A 20,309-nucleotide genomic window follows, 5' to 3' on the forward strand; every position below is an offset into this window, starting at 1 on the left:
CATCAGCCGGTAAAATTGTGAGTGTAACCAGGAAGCAAGGAACATGCCCACCGAGAGTTCCTCTCGCTCGGCCGGCCTGTGGTTTTCTTGTGGTCCCAGAGCGTCTGCTTCTCTGGGTGTTTGCTGAGGCCCCTTCTTCCCGAGTAGTCCGTTCTTTCCGTATTATTTACACCGAATCTCATCAGGACCCAAACAGGTTGGTTTGACCGATGACTGTCACGCTTCCTGGGCAAATATTTTGTCCCGGCGCTGGGAAGCAAAGTAGGAAAGACACAGTGGGAAACATGCTTGGAGAGTCGGCAGGTTGCACAGTGAGGGAGGATGAGGAAAAGAGGGGGTGAACGCTGAGGACACCGCTCGGCTGGGAGGCCACGGTGGCTGCCCGGGCCCCAAGTTTTCATCTGCAGCAGAGAGGACACTGCTCGTCTGGAGGCCACGGCACTGCCGGGCCCCAGGTTCTCATCTGCAGCAGAGGGAGAGGGAGAGCAGGTGTGGGGTCTTGGAGGTGGGAAGATAAAGAAGAACCCAAGCTGCCCCCGCATAGTGTCACCCTGCATCACTCCCTGCTCTGAGGGCCTTACTTGGATTCCTTTATTGAAGCATCAGAGCAGCCTAAAGAGGTTTCACAGATGAGGAAGCTGAGACTCAAAAAGGCGCAGTAATTTGCCTGTGGCCCCTCCAGCTGGAGGAAGGAGGGGTCAGGGTCTGGTCCTTCCCATGCCCTGGCCTCTCCCCGCCCATCCCCCAGCCTTCCAAGACTGGAAGACGCGACATCCGTTGAAAAGAACTGCCAGGTCACTCTCTAGCACGTTTTTGGTAAACAGTTTTACCGTTTAGGCCGAAGCGTGTTACCTTTCTGTTTAGAAACACAAGTCACGGTGACAGCAGAATGGCGTGGCACACTCTCTGGGTCACCATGTGACTGCTGATCCACGTGGGCCTGTGTCACAAGTGTGACCGGACCTTTAAGATTTAGTGTGAACTCTGCATCTTATTCACTTAATTATTTATTTAATATTTCAATATATTTTTATATTATGTTTTATTTTTTGTTTTTTTATTTTTAAATTTATTTGAATTCAAGTTAGTTAACATACGGTGTAGTTATTAGGTTCAGAAATAGAACTCAGGGATTCATTGCTGACATACGACACCCAGGGCTCATCCCAACAAGTGCCCTCCTGAATGCCCATCCCCCATTTAGCCCGTCCCCCCACCAAACACCCCTCCCAACAACCCAACAACTCTCAGTTTGTTCTCTGTTGTTAAGAGTCTCTTATGGTTTGCCTCCGTCTCTCTTTTGATCTTAGTTTCTTCTTCCTTCCCTTCCCCTGTGATCATCTGTTGTGTTTCTTAAATTCTGCTGTGCGTTTAGAATCCCATTCATTTGTTCATCCATCCAGTCATGCAGCACGTAATTATTGAGCTCCTTGTGTATACTGTGCTCTGTAATGACCTTGTGTTGGGCCCTGTAGTCACAACAGTAAACATGACAGAGTCCCTGCCTGTCCTCGTGGGCCCTTTGAGCCATGCCCTGGTAGCCACCAGCCACTTCTGACTGTCGAGCACTTGATACGTGGTTGGGCCTTGTCGAGATGTCCTGGAAGTGTAGAACACTGATTTCAAAGAGTGTCAACAAAGGTAAAATATGTCATTAGTACATTTTTTCAATGTTTATTTTTTGAGAGACAAGAGACAGAGTGCGAGCAGGGGAGGGGCAGAGAGAGAGGGAGACACAGAATCCGAAGCAGGCCCTAGGCTCCGAGCTGTCAGCAAAGAACCCGATGCAGGACTCAAACTCACGAACCTTGAGATCATGACCTGAGCTGAAGTTAGACGCTTAACTGACTGAGCCACCCAGGCACCCCTGTCATTAATAATTTTTTACATTGATTCAATGTTGGACCGATAATGGACATAATGGACTAAACAGAATGTTTTATTGAAGTTGATATCACTTGTTCTTTTTTTTTTAACCTCTTTAAACATGGCTACTAGAAAATTTAAGATTCCATATGTGGCTTGTGTTATATTTCTGTTGAAAAACGCTGGTCTGGAGAGAGCTCTGTATCCTGAGCAAGTACATAGAGCACAAAACGTACTCCTGAGGTGGGAGCCATTGGTGTGAAATATTGTCTCCTCTAGAAGCCAAGGAAGGATGTGTGGAAAGAAGCTTGTGCGTCCAATAAATGGTAGATTTTGTTATTTTCGGTGTTATTTCTAAGAGCAGCTATCTTTACTGTGTAGCTGTTTTAAGGTATAAAGCATTCATTTGTTTCATCTCTAGACTTGGGTCACGGATAATGATTACATGAGTACAGCCCGAGTGTTAATGAAGGCCTGACTGCATTTTGCAGATAAGCTGTGAATGGTGTTAAGTGTGTGTGTTTGTGTGTGTGTTAAAGGGCAGCACTGTATTTTAATTGCGGTGGTTACCATTTATGGAGAATTTGCTTTGTACCTGAGAAAGTCTTCTAAGTGCTATTTTTGTCTTACCTCCTGCATCCTGGGACAGGCCTCTGAGGGGGTCTCGTTCTTATCTCCTCCTTATGAATGTGGGGTGGGAGTCGGGAGGTCCAGGAGCTCCCTTTGGGCACATCGCCTGTTTGTGACCCATCCAGGATCCAGACCCCGGTAGTCTGTCTCTCAGGTCACATCTCTTGCCCTGGGTTTGAATTCCAGTTCTGCCACATGCGGGCACTGAGATCTGGGTAAAAATACTCAACTTCACTGAAATCTCGGTTCCATCCTTCATTAATCGCGGTCGTGGGGTTACCTTTCTTGCAGTGAGATTTGGAGATAACCATACAGGGTAAACATACCCAGCACAGTTCCTGGCACTTAGTATGTGCTCAATAAACTGTAGCTATTATTATCCTATTTAGAGCCTCCGATGAGAGTGGATTATTGCATTAAAATCTCCTATTTTTATAAACCCAGGCTAGTTAGGTAGCCGTACCGAGTGTATTTATCACCTAAATAGATGATACACAGGCTCATGGCACAATGTGGAAAGGAGGGGACACATCTACTTCTTGTTCAGTCCTAAAAGTGTGCTGGAGGGGCGCTTGGGTGGCTCAGTCGGTTCAGTGTCCGACTCTTGGTTTTGGCTCAGGTCATGATCTCACGGCTCGTGGGTTTGAGCCCCGCATTGGGCTCTGTGCTGACAGTGTGGAGCCTGCTTGGTATTCTCTGTCTCTCTCCCTCTCTCTCTCTGCCCCTCCCCTGCTCACATGCTCTCCATCTGTCTCCGTCCCTCAAATTAAAAGATAAAAATGTGCTGTATGTGAACCCGCTGTACTATCTCAAAGGGCACTCAGCTGTTTGCCAGCTTTTTTTTCTCTCCTGAAAACTCTCTCTCTTGGGGTCTGGCATCACAGGAGTTGGATCATTTTTCGTAAGGGAGGTCATCTCAAGCTGGTGCACACATAATGGATCCTAACAAGTGGAGTACAGTTTCAGCCAGCAGAGAGCAAACAGAGAGATTCTTCCGTAGCCGTGGAGGCAAGACCAGGCATGCCATCACCCCGGAGACCCTGGGGCTTCAGCTAGAGGTAGTTCAGGGTTGGGGGTGGTCACCTTGCAGCCTGTGCTGTCCCCCAACATCTGATCCCATGCAGATGGAGTAGTGGAATGCTTGAGTTAGTCTCTTCTCATCAAAAATTGTTAAGGTGACGGTCTTAGGGCGCCTGGGTGGCTCATTCGGTTAAGCATCTGACTCTTGACTTTGACTCTGGTCATGATCTCATGGTTCATGAGTCTGAGCCCTGCACTGGGCTCTGTGCTGACAATGCAGAACCTGCTTGGGATTCTTTCTCTCCCTCTCCCCTGCTCCCCGACTCATGCACACACACACACATACATACACACACTCTCTCTCTCTCAAAATAAATACACATTAAAAAAAACATAACAGCCTTCTCCAAAACTCAAAATATCCAGCCAGGATTCCTGCCAACAACACAGATTGGTTGGTATTAGATTAATTTCTCTAGGTTCATCAGAGAAACAGAACCAGTACATATATGCACACATAACATACACACCCACCTGTATCTATCATCTATATGTATATTAGAGAGAGAGAGAGAGAGAGAGAGAGAGAGAGAGAGAGAGAGAGAGAGAGATTTATTACGAGGATTGTCTCATGCAGTTACAGAGGCTGGGAAGTCCCAGTCTGCCATCTGTAAGTTGGAGACACGGGAAAGCCGGTGCTGTAATCAGTCCAAGCCGGGAGGTCTGACACCCAGAGGAGCTGAAGGTATAATGTGCAGTCCAGGGGCCAGGGAAGATGAGATGTTCCAGCTCAAACAATGAGGCAGGAAGAAAGGGGTGGATTTCTCTTTCCCCTCCCTTTTGTTTTACTCAGGCTCTCAACAGATTGGGTGATGCCCATTGGACACGGGGCAGGGCTGTTTACTTTATTGAGTCCGCAGATTCAACTGTTCATCTCTTCTAGAAACACCCTCCAAGACACACCCCGAAATAATGTTTGATTTGGGTACCTGTGGCTGGTCAAGCTGATATATAAAATTGACCCATCGCGAGCTCTCAGAGATCTCGTTCGTTCGTTCGTTCGTTCGTATTTACTGGGCACCTGTTCTTTTCCTGACAGCGTGTGGTGCTCGGGAATCAATGAGGAGCAAGAACAGACAAGGTCTCTGCATCCCTGGAGCTGGTGTTTAGAGGGACAGGCAGACCATAAGTAATTTGAAAGGCTCTGGACTAGAGAGAGGACTTCTGGGGTCCCTTGCCACTCTCTGAAATTAAATAGTTCTCTTCAGGTTATGAACCTCAGAACTCATCAAGAAGAGAGTCGCCGATTCCTGGCAGTCCGAGGCCCCAAACAGACAGGAGCTTGCCTGGCTTGCCGGGGAGAGTTCCCTTGACTTGGCTTTGGTCAGCAGTACCACCCTAAGCAGCAGTCAAGGCCTGCCATGCTGGAGGCTCCACCCTCCGCTTCACTGGCCTCCCTCCATTGCCCTGGCTTGCTCTTTGTTTGTTTTGGGGGAGTGGATCCCGTCTTCGGTGACGGTGACGAGTACCGACTGGCACTGCAGAGCTGACTCCTGGCTGGTGTTGAGCATGACATATCCCGGCTGCTTGTCTGCTCTCCTGGCCATTAGCTCGTGGCTACCTGGTCTGCGTCGTGGGGCTGGCCTCTGGGCCACCCAGCCACTGTCACCCACGAGGGCTCAAGTGGATCTCTTAGCCAAGGGCTTCCCCTCACCCCTTGTCTTTCAGCTTCACCAATTCTAGAACTTTCCAGGCCTCTTTACTGGATTCTATGCTCAGTTGGGAGGCTCATTCATTTACCTAACAGGTATTGAGTACCTTCTGTGTGTCAGGCCCTGGCTGGATGTGGAGACTCAACAAATCCAATGGTGGGACCTCCTACTTCATTAGGAAAAAAAGGAAAAACTGGAAAGGACCCAGTGTGGAACACACGTGCACGCATATGCGCAAGTGCACACATGCACAAGCGCATGCATGAGCACATATACACACGCACAAGCACGCACATGTTCACACACAAGTGCACACATGTACAAAGCACGCATGAGAACATACACATGCACAAGCATGCACACGTGCACACATGTGCACAAACACACGCACAAGCACATGTGCACACACAAGTGCACGTTCATGCACACTCACAAGCACACGCAAGAGCACATATACATACATGTGCACACACAAAGCACACATGAGCACATACACACACACACAAGTGCACACACGCACAAAGAAGATCTGAGCACATATACACAAGCACAAGCGCACACACAGAGCCAGAGGAAAGGAAAAAAGATGAAAGGATATGGGGTTTAAGGAAACAGAAGCTTTGATACAGAGAGAGAAAGTTTGAGGTGGTAAAAACTAGAAAAGATTGAACGAACCCTCACGGGTGAAAACAAAAGGAAAATTTATCAGAGGAAAGCCGCCTGAATCTTTCCACTCTGTGGAAGTCAGAGCAAGGAATTCAGGTGAGACAAAAAGAAACAAAGAAGCACATTTGAATCGTGTGGCAAGGAAATCTCGATAAGCTTTAGTTTTTATCCAGGTTGCGCTGTTCACCAAGTTTCAAGAGTCGAACTTGACCCCGCGTTCAGCCTCTCCACCCGCCTTTCTCCTCCTTCCTCAGAGGCCGTCCCTCTCTCTGCTCTTACTGCCTATTTCTGCTTTGTCTTCTCGTCTTTGGCACCGTGCTGGCCTCCCTGTGCAGAAGCGGGGGCTCTCCTCGCTCCCCACAGCTTCCACCTGGGTCCTGGCTTTGCCATCCTGTGTCTTACGCTTTGGTCAGGGTCACGTTAAGTTCCGTGTTTAGCGGACCAGGACTGTGTACGTTTTGAGCCGTGCAGTCGAACGCACTAGTTGTCGATTTCTGCACGACCGATGACCTCACCGCTTAGCTGCTTAAACCCACAGACAGTTATCATCTCGCCGTGTCTGTGGTCAGGGGCCCAGGTGTGGCTCACCGGGGACTTTGGTTCACTCCCACGCCGCCACGAAGGCTGCTGGCTGGGGCTGCGGTCACCTCACCCCGGGGAGGGAGGGGCATTTGTTTACAGCCTCGCATGGCTGCAAGCAGGACGCGTCAACTCCTTGCCGCCTGGGCCTTTCTAGAAGGCAGCTCACGACGCGGTAGGTGCCTCCCCTCAGAGAAAGAAAGAGAGAGCAGGACAGAAGCGGGAAGGGTTTGTGTTGTCTACTGCTGCATAACTGTAACGTATTTATCATCTCCGGGTTTTCGTGGGTCAGGAGTCTGGCGGTGGCCGTGCTGTTGCCCTCTGTGGAGGGTCTCAAAGCCGCAATGAAGGAGTCGGCCAGAGCTGCCTCCGAGGCTTGACCAGGAAGGGATCCATTTCCCAGCTCATCCAGGTTGTTGGCAGAACTCAGTGCCTTGTGGTTGCAGGACTGAAGGCCTCAGTCTCTTGCTGGCTCCCTGCTGGAGGCCACCCTTAGCTCCTCCGGGACACCCACATGTCCTTGTCATACGGGGCTCCCCAGCGTGGCTGCTCGCTCCGTTAAAGCCAGTGATGAGAGAGAGTCCAGCAAGACGGGTGGGCCGCTGCCATCCTAACGTGATGTAATCGCACTCGTTCGGTCATCTTTGTTGTGTTCTCTGGGCCAGAAGCAAGACACGGGTGCCACCCACGGTCAAGTGGAGGGGATCGCACAGGACGTGAACACCAGGAGGTGGGGATCACGGGGACACCTGTCGACTCTGCCACAGGCTCACACAAGGGTGGGACTGTCTAGAGGCTGGGTAATCATGGGCTGTTATGGACTAAACGGTGTCCTCTCCCCTTACCCGTTCATATGTTGAGGCCCTAATCGTCCATGTGACTGAATTTGGAGAGGGAGTCTTTGGGGAGGTAATTAAGGTTAAATGAGGTTGTGAGGGTGGGGCTCTAATGTGATAGGACTTAAAAAAAAATTCTTTTTAATGTTTATTTATTTTTGAGAGAGAGACAGTGCGAGCAGGACAGAGGCAGAGAGAGAGAGAGAGAGGGAGAGGGAGAGAGAGGTAGGGAGAGGGAGGGAGACACAGAATTGGAAGCAGGCTCCAGGCTCTGAGCTGTCAGCACAGAGCCCGACGCGGGGCTCGAACCCACAAGCCGTGAGATCATGACCTGAGCCAAAGTTGGATGCTTAACCGACTGAGCCACCCAGGCGCCCCAGGACTTTTATAAGAAGAGGAATGGACACCGGAGAGTTCCCTCTCTCCACTCTGTGAGGACACAGAAAGAAGATGCCGTCTACAAGCCAGGAAGAGAGCCCTTCCCAGAAACCCACCCTGATGGCACCTTGGTCTTGGACTTCTGGCCTCTAGACATGTAAGAGAGAAATAAATACCTATAGTTTAAGCCATGCAGTCTGTGATATTTTGTTCTGGTAGCCTGAGCAGACTAACAACACAGGGACCCATTTTAGAGACAGTCTGCCATATGTATTATTATTATTATTATTATTATTTAAACGTTTATTTATTATTAAGATACAGAGAGGGACAGAGCATGAGCAGGGGAGGGGAAGAGAGAGAGGGAGACACGGAATCCGAAGCAGGCTCCGGGTTCCGAGCTGTCATCACAGAGCTCGACACGGGGCTCGAACTCACGGACCGCGAGATCATGACCTGAGCCGAAGTCGGACGCTCAACCGACTGAGCCACCCAGCTGCCCCATGCCACGTGTACCATTATTACTTTTGCTTTTGAAATGATTTTAGAAATATAGCAAAATCGTAAAAAAATAGTACAGAGTTCACATTTACTCTTCCTCTGATGTTAAGCCTTAGGTATTTTTCTTTGTTGACACAACTTTTGTTTTCTCTGAAATTAAACCAGACTTGATATTTCATTTTTTTAATGCATCTGTCACCTCACTCATGAAACTCCACATTGTTCCACCACATCTCCCCTTCAGACATTTAGAGACCTGAGGTGTTCTGTTTCGTGTTCCTAAAGAGGTCCTCTCATTGCCTTCCAACCTGTTCTGTTCCTTGACCACCTGAACTCTGTCGTGGGGGTGATGGCTGTCATCTTGGGATTTCTCTTCACCAATGTCTCCGGGATTTCCTTACTCTGCTGTAGGATTATCTGTTTCTTATATTTCCTGATTTCCTCTTTCTCAGCTTATTCTCTCAGCTTGTTGGAAGATTCTCTGATACCTTCTTGAAACTTGTGCGTGGGAGGTATTGGTTTTTACTTCCCGTAACTTTTGCACGTCCAAAAATTTCTATACCCCGTCCTAACACTTGAGTGATGTTTTGTCTGGATATACTAGCTTGGGTTGCGAATACTTTTTCCATCCGGATTTTGAAGACATTGCTCTGTGACCTTGTATCACCTGGTGGTGTTATTGAGAGATGTGATGTCATTCTGATTCCCGGGGTTTTGAAGAAACCTGTTCTCCATCCCACGTGGAAGGCTGTAGGATCTCCTCTTGTTCCTGGTGTTCTGAAATTGTGCGATAGTATTCCTTGGGGCGATGTTCTTTTGTTTTCTTGAATTTTTGGTAATATCTTTTAATCTTCACATGCATTACCTTTGATTTTGATAAATTTCCTCGAATTACTTCCCTGGTGATTCTTGCTCCTCTCTTGTCTCTATTGCTTTCTGTATTTCCTAGTATTCAGGGGTTGGACCCACCGGACTGACCTTCTAATGTTCTCGTCTTTTATTTCCTTTGATCCATCTCTTTATTTTATTTGCCTTCCCTTATAGGATATTTCCTCAACTTTATGTTTCAGTTCTATTGTTTTTCGTGTTTTTCATTTTCAAGAATTCTTCGCTATTGTTGTCCTTCAAGTGTTACTCTTACATAGCATATTTTCTTGTGTCTTGTTTAACTCTCTTTTGCTGTTAGTGATAGCTTCTCTTTTGGGAGTTTATTTTTCCCTTTATATGTAGACTTTGTTTTCTCTAAATTGCCTTTTTTTCTATTTTTTTTTTTATTTGGCCTCTGTCTTTCTTATTAGAGGTTTTCCTCAGCTATCTGATAATCTGTGATTGTTTTCTGACGACCTTAGATCAACCCCGACTTTGATAGAGATCTATGCATGTGAATGGAGCATGGTAGCTGAGCTTTAGAGAAGGGCCATCCAGCTGCGTTGTTGAGTTTGGGTACTCCCTTGGCTGTCCTGCTCTCCTGTCTTCTTGGCTGGAGCAGATTCCACAGAAAAGTCGATGGATCTCTTGTCTGGGGTAAAGGCCTGAGTCTGAGTTCTGAGAGTCAGAGAGAGAGAGAGAGAGCTGGGAAGGTCTCAGCATCTGTATATATGCACTTAATCCCTACCGTGTAGGCTCTGGTATCCCCCAGATACTAACATGCAGGGAGGAGTGACTTCATAGAATACACAGGAAGAGGAGGCTGCTACTGCCATTTCTGTAGGGCTGTTAAAGTCTGCTTAGCTTATTTGCATTAAGTGCCTTTCAGTGTACTCCTTGTCTTTGGTGGTAGGTGGGATTCAGCAAAGACCTGAGTGATTTTGACTTTGACACACTGTAGGCCTTCCCCATCTGCCTCCCTGTCTTACATTTGGAAGCCTGGTATCCAGAGAAGTGTTGTGTCTCCACAGTCTGCTTGCTGATTCACAGGGCAAATGACAAACCATTGATGGCTTGGGGGCTTGAACGTTTTTCTGATCTGCCACTTATTTCCTGGAGTAGAGGGGGAAGAACTAAAATATGTAAATATCTACCTAAAAATATCTGAAAATGCAGGCGAGACCTACAAGTAGCCAGCTTACCGGTATCAGCTTCAATGAGAACACCATTTCTCTTCCTGGTTGTGAGTGCAGCTTGGGGACTGGTTGTATTATGTGCCAGGGGCACCTGCTTACTCAGACACTCATAATCAGTATCTGTGCCTCTTTATTGCGACTGGAAAACACACTGGGCAACCTGTTGAAGTAAATGAATTTAGCTCAACAGCCGATTGAGAAAAGAGGAAGTTACAGTTGAAAACCCAGGAGGAGGAAGAAAACTCGGGTTGCTTCCAAGAATGGAGACAAGTTTTATAGTCTTATTTTCTCAACGGTTAACGATGAGTATGCCAGAACAAGAGTGACTGAATACCCGAGAATGTTTTTCTCCAGAAATGCATCTTTCAGTCCTTCTTAATGACAGAGCTGCAGTCATTATAATCAACACCACTGAGGCGCTGTCTGTCAAAGCACCCTTTTGCTTGCCTCCCTGCTTTTCTTAGCTGTCATGACAGGTCTGAATGAACCACCGTAGTATTTCCCTACCTTTCTCTATCAGTAAGATGCAGACTTGCTGGAATCCCCAAGTTGTAAGACCTTCCAGCTTAAGAGACACAAAAAATTACTAGATATTAAAATCACCCCATATCAAATGGCTGTTGATAGTGGTATCATTTCTGCTCTGGGAAGGTAAATGCTAATATTGTCACACTTCTATAAATCATAAATTAAGAATCATCACCTGTGCTAGGACCCAACAATGAATTCTCATTATCATTTGCTAGATTGTAATTCCTTAGCTAAAACACAAGCTTTTTTTCCCTTAAAAAGTTGATTTTTAAAAATAAGCATTATTGAGATATAATTCACATACCACAAAACTCACCCTTTTAAAATATACGATTCGGTGGTTTTTGTACAGTTACAGAGTTGTGCGGCTACCACCATAATCTAATTCTAGAACATTTTCATCACCTCAAAAGAAATCCCCCCATTCCCCCATTCTCCAGCCCTAGGTAACCACTCATCTACTATCTGTCTCTAGATTTGCTTAGGCTGGATATTTCATAAGAATGGAATCATATAATAAGTGGTCTTTTGTGACTGGATTCTTCCACTTAGCATAGTGGGTTTTTTGTTTGTTTGTATGCGTGTTTTTTAAATGATTCACAACAAAGCATCTTTATTTTTCACAAAATTTTCCATAAAGTCAATGACCCGTGTAGGGAAGGAAATTTTTTCCCTTCTTTTCTAGGTTCTTCGGCTGGCTAATAATTAAGTTGACAGAAATCAGATTAACAGTAGAAGAACAAATTTAATTTCATACATACAGGAGCCCATAAAAATTTGAGTCTCCAAGAAGTGATTAAAGCAGACAGTTTTTATACCCCTTAGAAAAAGAAAAAATAAATTTGTGATGGCTTTACAAGACAAAGGGCTTAGTAAATTAATGAAGAAGTAACAACAATTGTGTATATAGCCTTCTTGGCCCTAAATTCCCTATCTCTGGTGATAAGGATATCTCTCTTCCTCCTGGTAGAGAGAGAGTACCTTTCACATGGGAGATTTATTTCCTGCTTCCATGGGGGACAGAAGAGGGTCAGAGTATCCTTCTTGCACTGGCTGTTTCTTAAGTCACTTTAAAATAATCAGTATTGGGGCACCTGGGTGGCTCAGTTGGTTAAGCGTCCGACTTCGGCTCAGGTCATGATCTCACCGTCCATGAGTTCAAGTCCCGCGTCGGGCTCTGTGCTGACTGCTCAGAGCCTGGAGCCTGTTTCGGATTCTGTGTCTCCCTCTCTCTCTGACCCTCCCCTGTTCATGCTCTGTCTCTCTCTGTCTCAAAAATAAATAAACATTAAAAAAATAAAAAAATTAAATAATCAGTATGGCATATTTTGGGGTGGCATATTCTGTTCCCCTTCACCCAACATCACTCATTTCTCTGTCGTTGAAAATTCAGTTTCTGCAGGTTTGTTATGAAAACATCTCTAGGCATCACTATTTAATGCTTTAAGAATGGGCTTTTTCAAAATTCCCTCTGCTTCACTTTTTTCTAACCTGGGGAGGCTTTCAGTACACAAAGAGAGTACTGTGTTCCTCTCTGCTGTGTAACAAAAGAATTTCATTTTAATGAACTGTAAATAATAATGTTGATATTTGGTCCAATTGATTACAATAGGATTCCATTCAAAGTGTCCGAAGTTTAAAATAATGGGCTTTAGTGTCCTACACTGCCTTTAGGAAAGGCACACTCTGTATCAGGGATGTTAGGCTTGGGCAAAGCACAATGACCATATTGGTTATACTTGTAAACTGCCTTAAGAGTGGTATTTCTCAAAGTGTGGGCATAGCCGAGCATATCAAAATCATGGAACCTGCTCCTTACCTGCTGAATGGGAATCTGTGTGAGGCCTTCCCATCCAAGTTTGAGCACCAACCTTGAAGCCTTTGAGGACCATTCTTAGTCACTGTCATCCACAACCCAAGAACCTTAGCACCTCTTCCTTCTAGGGTTTTGTACTTACAAACCAACACAGACAAAGAACACGGTCACAAATAAACCCAAACAGAAAGAGAGAGAGGACTAAGAAATATAGATTCCTTATGAGCACTGATGGGGCGGTGGACTGGAAAACAAATGGGAATTTCACACGTACCTCCAAGAAATCAAATTGCTGTGTACGTGCTTGCTTTACATTTTATTTACAACTCTAAACCCCTCATGCAAAACTCTTGAGTCTAAATGCATTTCAGAGTTTGGATTTTTAAAAATATTCCAGAATGTTAATAGGAGTTATTTCCCCCTGGCAAGGTCTGAAGAGGCCTCTTACAAAGTAAGTGCACTAAAATTTCTCTAGTAAAGACATGTTTACTCTATGATCTAGCCATTTCACTCCTAGGTTTTTTCACTCCAACAGAAACAGGTACACATGTGAACCCACAAGCTAGCATGAACACGTGCTCATAGCAGATTTACTTGTCCTGGTCCCAAACTGGAAACAAGCTGGAAATGACCATCAAATTTATGTTTTAGAAAAGTCACCCTAGGGGTGCCTGGGTGGCTCAGTCGGTTAAGCGTCCGACTTCGGCTCAGGTCATGATCTCACGGTCTGTGAGTTTGAGCCCCGCATCAGGCTCTGTGCTGACAGCTCAGAGCCTGGAGCCTGCTTCGGATTCTGTGTCTCCCTCTCTCTCTGCCCCTCCCCTGCTCATGCTCTCTCTCTGTCTCAAAAATAAATAAAACATTAAAGAAAATTGAAAAAAAAAAAAAAGAAAAGTCACTCTAGGAGTACTATCAAAAGTCAGAGAGTGAAGATGGTAAATTTTATGTCATGTATATTTTATATTAATAAAGGATGTCTCTCTTCCTCCTGGTATAGGGAGGGTACCTTTCACATGGGAGATTTATTTCCTGCTTCCAGGGAGGACAGGCAAGGGTCAGAGTATCCTTCTTGCACTGGCTGTTTCTTAAGTGATTTTAATTTCTAAAACAATCAGTCTGCCACATGGCATATTTTGGGGTGGCATATTCTGTTCCCCTTTGCCCAACGTGACTCACTTTTTTCTGTCATTGAAAATTCAGGTTCTGCAGGTTTGGTATGAAAAAATCTTCAGGCAATCATTAAGAGTGGTAAAGCTGTAGGCACAGTCTTGGGAAAAAGTGATGAAACCCTGGACCAAGGGAAAGGCGGCTGGGATAATGTGATGAAGGATTCAGAGGCATGAGAGACTTTTGGTGGAGTCGTTAGGGTTTTCTATACAGTATCATATCGTCTGCAAATAGTGACAGTTTTACCTGTTCCTTACTGATGTGGATGTGTTTTATTTCTTTTTCTTGTCTGATTGTTGTGGCTAGGGATTCTACTACTGTGTTGAATAAGTGTTAAGAGTGGGTGTCACTATCTTGTTCTTGACCCTAGAGGAAAAGCTCACAGTTTTTCCCCACTGAGGATGATATTAGTTGTGGGATTTTCATATGTGGTCTTTATTATGTTGAGGTACATTCCCTCTAAGCCTACTTTGTTGAGGGATGTTATCATGAATGGACGTTACTTTATCAAATGCTTTTTCTGCATCTGTTGAAAGGATTGTATGGTTCTTTGTTTCTTTGTTTCTTTTTTTTATTTTTAACTTGTTTTATTTTTTATTTTTTTAAATTTACATCCAAATTAGTTAGCATATAGTGCAACAGTGATTTCAGGAGTAGATTCCTTATTGCCCCTTACCCATTTAGCCCATCCCCCCTCCCACAACCCCTCCTGTAACCCTCAGTTTGTTCTCCATATTTATGAGTCTCTTCTGTTTTGTCGCCCTCCTTGTTATTATATTATTTTTGTTTCCCTTCCCTCATGTTTATCTGTTTTGTCTCTTAAAGTCCTCATATGAATGAAGTCATATGATTTTTGTCTTTCCTGACTGACTAATTTCACTTAGCATAATAACCCTCCAATTCCATCCACGTAGTTGCAAATGTCAGGATTTCATTCTTTTTGATTGCTGAGTAATACTCCATTGTGTGTGTGTGTGTGTGTGTGTGTGTGTGTGTGTGTGTGTGTATCTTCTTTATCCATTCATCCATGGATGGACATTTCGGCTCTTTCTATACTTTGGCTATTGTTCATAGTGCTGCTATAAACATGGGGGTGCATGAGTCCCTCCGAAACAGCACACCTGTATGCCGTGGATATTTGCCTAGTAGTGTAATTGCTGGGCCATAGGGTAGTTCTATTTTTAATTTTTTGTGGAACCTCCATACTCTTTTCCAGAGTGGCTGCACCAGCTTGCATTCCCACCAACAACGCAAAAGAGATCCTCTTTCTCTGCACCCTCACCAACATCTGTTGTTGCCGGAGTTGTTAATGTTAGCCATTCTGACAGGTATAAGGTGGTATCTCATTGTGGTTTTGGTTTGTATTTCCCTGATGATGAGTATTGTTTAGCATTTTTTCATGTGTTGGTTGGCCATCTGGATGTCTTCTTTGGAGAAGTGTCTATTCATGTCTTTTGCCCATTTCTTCACTGGATTATTTGTTTTTTGGGTGTTGAGTTTGATAAGTTCTTTTTTTTTTTTTTACATTTATTTATTTTTGAGAGACAGAGAGAGCACAAGTGGGGGAGGGGCAAAGAGAGAAGGAGACACAGAATCCAAAGCAGGCTCCAGGCTCTGAGCTGACAGCACAGAGCCCAACGCGGGGCTTGAACTCACAAACCGTGAGATCATGATGTGAGCCAAAGTCAGACACTTAACCAACAGAGCCACCCAGGCGCCCCTAGTTTGATAAATTCTTTATAGATTTTGGATACTAACCCTTTATCTGATATGTCATTTGCAAATATGTTCTCCCATTCTGTTGGTTGCCTTTTAGTTTTGCTGATTGTTTCCTTCACTGTGCAGAAGCTTTTTATTTTGATGAGGTTCATTTTTGCTTTTGTTTCCCTTGCCTCTGGAGACATGTTGAGTAAGAAGTTGCTGCGGCCGAGATCAAAGAGGTTTTTGCCTGCTTTCTCCTTGAGGATTTTGATGGCTTCCTGTCTTACATTGAGGTCTTTCATCCATTTTGAGTTTATTTTTGTGTATGGTGTAAGAAAGTGGCCCAGGTTCATTCTTCAGCACGTCGCTGTCCAGTTTTCCCAGCACCACTTGCTGAAGAGACTGTCTTTATTCCATTGGATATTCTTTCCTGCTTTGTCAAAGATGAGTTGGCCATATGTTTGTGGGTCCATTTCTGGGTTCTCTATTCTGTTCCATTGATCTGAGTGTCTGTTCTTGGGCCAGTACCATACTGTCTTGATGGTTACAGCTTTGTAGTATAGCTTGAAGTCTGGGATTGTGATGCCTCCTGCTTTGGTTTTCTTTTTCAAGATTGCTTTGGCTATTTGGGGTCTTTTCTGGTTCCATACAAATGTTAGGATTATTTGTTCTACCTCTGTGAAGAATGCTGGTGTTATTTTGAGAAGGATTGCATTGAATATGTAGATTGCTTTGGGTAGTATCGACATTTTAACAATATTTGTTCTTCGTATCCAGGAGCATGGAATCTTTTTCCAATTTTGTGTGTCTTCTTCAATTTCTTTCATAAGCTTTCTATAGTTTTCAGTGTATAGATTTTTCACCTCTTTGGTTAGATTTAGTCCTAGGTATTTTATGTTTTTTTTGTGCAACTGTAAGTGGGATCGATTCCTTGATTTCTCTTTCTGTCACTTCATTGTTGGTGTATAAGAATGCAACCGATTTCTGTGCATTGATTTTATATCCTGCAATTTTGCTGAATTCATGAATCAATTCTAGAAGTTTTTTGGTGGAATCTTTTGGGTTTTCCATATAGAGTATCATGTCATCTGCGAAGAGTCAAAGTTTGACCTCCTCCTGGCTGATTTGGATGCCTTTTATTTCTTTGTGTTTTCTGATTGCAGAGGCTAAGACTTCCAATAGTGTGTTGAATAACAGTGGTGGGAGTGGACATCCCTGTCTTGTTCCTGACCTTAGGGGGAAAGCTCTCAGTTTTTCCCCATTGAGGATGAGATTAGCATTGGGTTGTTCATATATAGCTTTTATGATCTCGAGGTATGCTCCTTCTATCCCTACCTCCTTGAGAGTTTTTATCAAGAAAGGATGTTGTATTTTGTCAAATGCTTTCTCTGCATCTGTTGACAGGATCATATGGTTCTTGTCCTTTCTTTTATTGATGTGATGAATCACATTAATTGTTTTGTGGATATTGAACCAGCCCTGCATCCCAGGTATAAATCCCACTTGGTCGCGGTGAATAATTTTTTTAATGTATTGTTGGATCTGGTTGGCTAATATCTTGTTGAGGATTTTTGCATCTGTGTTCATCAGGGAAATTGGTCTATAGTTCTCCTTTTTAGTGGGGTCTCTGTCTGGTTTTGGAATCAAGGTAATGCTGGCTTCATAGAAAGAGTTTGGAAGTTTTCCTTCCATTTCTATTTTTTGGAACACCTTTACGAGAATAGATGTTAATTCTTCCTTAAATGTTTGGTAGAATTCCCCTGGAAAGCCATCTGGCCTTGGACTCTTGTTTTTTTGTGAGATTTTCTATTACAAATTCGATTTCCTTACTGGTCATGGATCTGTTCAAATTTTCTATTTCTTCCTGTTTCCATTTTGGTAGTGTATATGTTTCTAGGAATTTGTCCATTTCTTCCAGATCGCCCATTTTATTGGCATATAATTGCTCATACTATTCTCTTATTATTGTTTTTATTTCTGCTGTGTTGGTTGTGATCTCTCCTTTTTCATTCTTGATTTTATTTATTTGGGTCCTTTCCTTTTTCTTCTTGATCAAACTGGCTAGTGGTTTATCAATTTTGTTAATTCTTTCAAAGAACCAGCTTCTGGTTTCATTGATCTGTTCTACTGTTTTTTTGGTTTTGATAGCATTAATTTCGTCTCTAATCTTTATTATTTCTTGTCTTCTGCTAGTTTTGGGTTTTCTTTGCTGTTCTTTTTCCAGCTCCTTAAGGCGTAAAGTTAGGTTGTGTATCTAAGATCTTTCTTCCTTCTTTAGGAAGGCCTGGATTGCTATATACTTTCTTCCTATGACCGCCTTTGCTGCGTCCCAGAGGTTTGGGGTCATGGTGTTATTTTCATTGACTTCAATATACTTTTTAATTTCCTCTTTAACTGCTTGGTTAGCCCACTCATTCTTCAGTCTCCCAAGTGTTTGTTACCTTTCCAAATTTTTTCTTGTGGTTGATTTTGAGTTTCATAGCATTGTGGCCTAAAAATATGCATGGTATGATCTCGATCTTTTTGTACTTACTTAGGGCTGATTTGTGTCCCAGAATATGGTCTATTCTGGAGAACGTTCCATGTGCACTGGAGAAGAATGTATATGCTGCTGCTTTAGGATAAAATGTTCTGAATATATCTGTTAAGTCCATCTGGTCCAGTGTGTCATTCAAAGCCATTGTTTCCTTGTTGATATTTTGATTAGATGATCTGTCTATTGCTGTGAGTGGGGTGTTGAAGTCTCCTACTATTATGGTATTACTGTCGATGAGTTTCTTTATGTTTGTGATTAATTGATTTATATATTTGGGTGCTCCACATTTGGCGCATAAATGTTTACAATTGTTAGATCTTCCTGGTGGATAGACCCCTTGGTGATGATATAATGCCCTTCTGCATATCTTGATACAGTCTTTATTTTAAAGTCTAGATTGTCTGATAGAAGTATGGCTACTCTGGCTTTCTTCTGTTGACCATTAGCATGATAGATGGTTCTCCATCCCCTTACTTTCAATCTGAAGGTGTCTTTAGGTGTAAAATGGGCCTTATCTTTTCTTTTATTAATGTGGTGTGATTACCTTGATTGATTTGCAAATATTGAACCACCTTGCAACCCAGGAATGAATCCCACTTGATCACGGTAAGTGATTTTTTAAAATGTATTGTTGTATTTGGTTTGCTAATATTTTGTTGCAATTTATGCATCTATGCTCATCAGAAATATTGGCCTATAATTTTCTCTCTTTTTTGTCTTGTCTTTATCTGGTTTTGGTATCAGGGTGATGCTGGCCTCAAAGGATGAATTTGGAAGCTTTCTTTCCTCTTCTATTTTTTTGTAATAGTTTGAGAAGAATAAGTATTAATTCTTATTTAAATGTTTGGTAGAATTCTCTTGTGAAGCCATCTGGTTTTGGACTTTTGTTTGTTGGGGGTTGTTTGATTTCTACTTCAATTTAATTGCTGGAATTCAGTCTGTTCAAATTTTCTGTTTCTTTCCGATTTAGTTTTCGGAGGTTATATGTTTCTAGGATATTATCTAGCATCACTAATCACCAGGGAAATGCAAATCAAAACCACAATGAGATATCACTGCACACTTGTCAGAATGGCTGATACAGGGGTCCCTGGGTGGCTCAGCTGGTTAAGTGTCTGACTCTTGGTTTTGGCTCAGGTCATGATCTCATGGTTTTGTGAGTTTGAGCCCTGTGTAGGGCTCTGTTCTGGGAGCCCAGAGCCTGCTTGGGATTCTCTCTCTCCCTCTCTCTCCGCCCCTCCCCCACTCGCACTGTCTCCATCTCTGTCAAAACAAATAAACTTAAAACAGAATGGCTAATAGAAAAAAAAACCCACAAGAAACAAGTGTTGGCAAGAATGTGGAGAAAAAGGAATCCTTGTGCACTGGTGGTAAGAATGCCAGTGGCACAGCCACTGCAGAAAACGGTGTGGAGCTTCTTTAAGAAATTAAAAATAGAATCACGGTATGATCCAGTAATTCCATGCTGGGTATTTGCTCCAAGAAAATGGAAACACTAATTCAAGAAGATATATGCACGCCTGTGTTTATTGCAGCATTATTTATAATAGCCAAGGTATGGAAGCAGTCCAGATGTCCCTTGAATGATGAGTGGATAAAGATGTTGTGTGTGTGTGTGCGCGCGCGCGTGTGTGTGTGTGTGTGTGTACCCAGTGGAATATTACTCAGCCATAAAATAATGAAATCTTGCCATTTGCAACAATATGGATGGATCTAGAGAGTACGATGCTAAGTGAAATAAGTCAGAGAAAGATAAATACCATGTGCTTTCCTCACTTGTGGAATTTAAGAAACAAACACGTAAAGAAATAAAGAGACAAACCAAGAAACAGACTCTTAACTACAGAGCACAAACTGATGGTTACCAGAGGGGAGGTGGGTAGGAGGATGGGTGGAATTAGTGAAGGGGATGAAGAGAACACTTGTGATGATCACTGAGGAATGAATAGAATTGTTGAATCCCTACATTGTACGCCTGAAGCTAATGTAACACTTCATGTTAATTATACTGGAAAAGTACACCATTTAATGATTTTTGGCATATAACATTGTTAGTCTTTTAAAGTTGTAAAATAGATGTAACATACATGTTCCCATTGCAACCATTAAGTCAACAAACAAAGGCATGAGAGAAACAGAACGGACAAAAAAGAGTGGCTGCTTTTTGTGGGGAAAGGGAATCCATATTCGGGCCATTCGGCTGATGGCAGAGTCATTTCCTTGAGAGGAATACAAGAGGAAATGCAGAAGTGGAAAATCTCATGTGGCAATGACTCACGTGTGATTGGGCCTGGAGCTTAGAACAAA

At 43.6% G+C, this 20,309-nt stretch overlaps 1 long non-coding RNA gene across 1 annotated transcript; it reads right to left on the reverse strand.

Annotated features, from left to right (window-relative positions):
- Positions 1–9,440: 9,440 nt before the first annotated feature.
- Positions 9,441–10,628, reverse strand: LOC128316272 (uncharacterized). The gene is made up of 3 exons (XR_008299893.1): positions 10,586–10,628; positions 10,258–10,411; positions 9,441–9,733 (listed from the first exon to the last, which is right to left on the reverse strand). It is a non-coding gene; the product is annotated as an uncharacterized LOC128316272 (long non-coding RNA).
- Positions 10,629–20,309: the final 9,681 nt, after the last annotated feature.

The sequence above is a fragment of the Acinonyx jubatus genome, chromosome B4 (genome assembly GCF_027475565.1).
Source record: "Acinonyx jubatus isolate Ajub_Pintada_27869175 chromosome B4, VMU_Ajub_asm_v1.0, whole genome shotgun sequence".
Lineage (NCBI taxonomy): Eukaryota > Metazoa > Chordata > Mammalia > Carnivora > Felidae > Acinonyx > Acinonyx jubatus.